This window comes from Hordeum vulgare, chromosome 2H (assembly GCF_904849725.1).
Source record: "Hordeum vulgare subsp. vulgare chromosome 2H, MorexV3_pseudomolecules_assembly, whole genome shotgun sequence".
Taxonomy (NCBI): domain Eukaryota; kingdom Viridiplantae; phylum Streptophyta; class Magnoliopsida; order Poales; family Poaceae; genus Hordeum; species Hordeum vulgare.
Window position 1 is genome coordinate 416,665,329 of NC_058519.1, and position 2,998 is coordinate 416,668,326.

Here is a 2,998-nt window from a genome sequence, read left to right on the forward strand (position 1 = left end):
GGAAAAAGGGAGTGTAACCAATGGATCTGTTTGGCGTAGTCCTGATACTCCAAAGCACCACGGGGATCTCCTCAACCCAACAACCCGGAGTGTGCTGTAAAGGAACCAAAAGTCGGGGCTTGATCCCACGAAAAATCTCCTAATTAGCTCGCTCAGCCTGACCATTGGACTGCGGATGTGCTACCGTGGATACATCAAGCCGGATATGTTCCCGGTGGTAAAACTGCTTCATGGCGCCTTTAGATAGATTGGTACCATTATCAGTAATAATACTGTGAGGATAACCAGAACGAAAGTTCAGCTTTTTGAGGAACTTGACGCCTGTCTCTGCTTCACAATTGCTGACCGGCTCCGCCTCAACCCACTTGGTAAATTTGTCAACCACCACCAATAGATGAGTCTTTTTATCGGAAGACATATTGAACGGACCGACCATATCAAGCCCCTAGACCGCAAAAGGCCATGTGATCGGGATCATGCGCAATTCTTGAGGCGGCACATGAACTTGACGACCAAATTTCGGACATCTATCACACTTGCGCACTATATCCTCCACGTTTGCATGAGTCGTCAACCAATAAAACCCATGTCGAAAAGCCTTTGACACCAAAGATTGTGACCCGACATGATGCCCACAGTCACCAACATGTATCTCATTGAGAATTTCTCGTCCTTCTTCAGGGGAGACACGTCGTTGAAAAATCCCGCAAGTGCTACATTTCTGTAACTCACCCCTATGGATGGTCATAGACTTGCACCATCGTATTATCTGGCGAGCGGTGATCTCGTCAACCAGCAACTCGCCTCAGGCTAGGTAAGCCATATAAGGAATCGTCCAATCAGGAATTGCCCTGTGAGCCGCCACCAGCTGTGACTCCGGGTGAGGAATTGCTATGTCCTTTTCTGAAGACAACTTCACAAAAGGGTTGTGCAAGACATCCAAGAACACATTGGGGGGGGGGAATAGGCTTGCGTTGAGATCCAAGTCGTGATAAACCGTCAGCCGCCTCATTATGTCGACGATCAATGTGTTCAACCTGGTAGTCGTGAAAATGACCCGCCACCTCGGTTACTGCATGCCTATAAGTCGACATCAACGGATCTTTGGAGTCCCAAGTTCCAGAGACTTGTTGAGCTACCAAATCTGTGTCGCCCAAGCATCTGACCCGGCTAATGTTCATCTCCTTAGCTATTCTGAGGCTATGTAAAACAACCTCGTACTCAGCTGCATTATTAGTATAAGGAAACATGAGTCGTAAGACATAGCAAAACTTGTCACCTCGCGGAGAGGATAACACCACGCCAGCTCCCGAGCCTTCCAATTGCCTGGAACCGTCAAAGTGGATAGTACAGTACGTGTTATCCGCCTATCTTATGGAATCTGCAACTAGGTCCAATCGTTGATGAAGTCCACCAAAGCCTGAGACTTGATGGCTGTGCGAGGCATATAATTCATGTGATGGGGACCAAGCTCAATTTCCCACTTAGAAATCAGTCGAGTAGCCTCGCGGTTCTGTATAATGTCCCCAATTAGCGCCAAACTGAACATGGTGATTGGGTGCTCCTGAAAGTAATGTTTCAGCTTCCGGCTCGCCATAAAAATCCCAAAGACCAGCTTCTGCCAATGCGGGTATCGTTGTTTAGACAAGGTTAACACCTCGCTGACAAAATACACCGACCGCTGAACCGGATACTCCTTGCCTTCTTCCTTGCGTTTGACAACCACCGCCACACTCACTGCCTTTGAATTAGTGGCAATGTAGAGGAGCATTGGCTCCTTATCAGTCGGGTCAGCTAATACGGGTGGCTCAGCAAGTTGTTTCTTGACGGATTCAAAGGCCTCATTGGCTGCATCTATCTAAACAAAGTTATCCGTCTTCTTGAGCAACTGGTACAGGGGGATGACCTTCTCACCGAGGCTACTTATGAAGCGGCTCAACACTGCGATGCGATCCGCCATGTGATGGACCTGGTTGACATTGGCCGGCTTACCAAGCGAAGTTATCGCCTTGATTTTGTCTGAGTTAGCCTCGATGCCTTACTCAGACACGAGGAAACCTAATAAATTGCCCGCAGGAGCACCAAAAACAAACTTGGTCGGGTTAAGCTTCATCTGGTACACTCGAATATTATCAAACGTCTCCTTGAGATCTTCCAAGAGCGTCTCTTTCTTTTGAGATTTCACCATGATGTCATCAACATAGGCGTGAATGCTGCGCCCAATCTGACTGTGCAAACAGTTCCGAATACATCGTTGATAAGTCGCCCCTGCGCTCTTAAGTCCAAAGGGCATAGAAACATAGCATAAAGCACTGAAAGGGGTTATGAAAGCCGTCTTTTCCTGATCCTCCTTGGCCATCTTGATCTAGTGGTAACCGGAGTACGCATCCAGAACGCACAAATGCTCGCAACCGATTGTAGAGTCAATGATTTGATCGATATGGGGGAGAGTGGAAGGATCCTTTGGACAAGCTTTGTTGAGGTCGGTGTAATCAATACACTATGAAAAGTGCCATTCTTCTTTAAAATAGGCACTGGGTTAGCCAAGCACTCAGGGTAAAAACTTCAACGATGAACCCAGCAGCCAGGAGCGGGGCGACTTATTCCCTAATGGCCTTGTGTCTCTCTTTGTTGAAACAACGAAGGTATTGCCGTATGGGCTTCATCTTAGGATCCACATTAAGGTGGTGCTCAAAAAATTCTCTTGGAACTCCAGGCATGTCAGACGGCTTCCATGCGAAGATGTCCCGACTCTGATGGATGAATTCGATGAGCGCGCTTTCCTATTTGGGATCCACACGTGTCCCGATAGTGAATTGTTTAGATGAGTCGCCTGGGGTGAAGTCGACTTGCTTGGTATCATCCGTTGGCTTGAACTTGAGGGGCGACTCGAAATTGATGGTGGATTTGTTGCGCGGACTCATCTCGGCCGGGTCCACATTGTCCTTGTGAAACTTCAACTCTTCAACCGCGCATGTCGACTCAGCGTAGGCGGCGT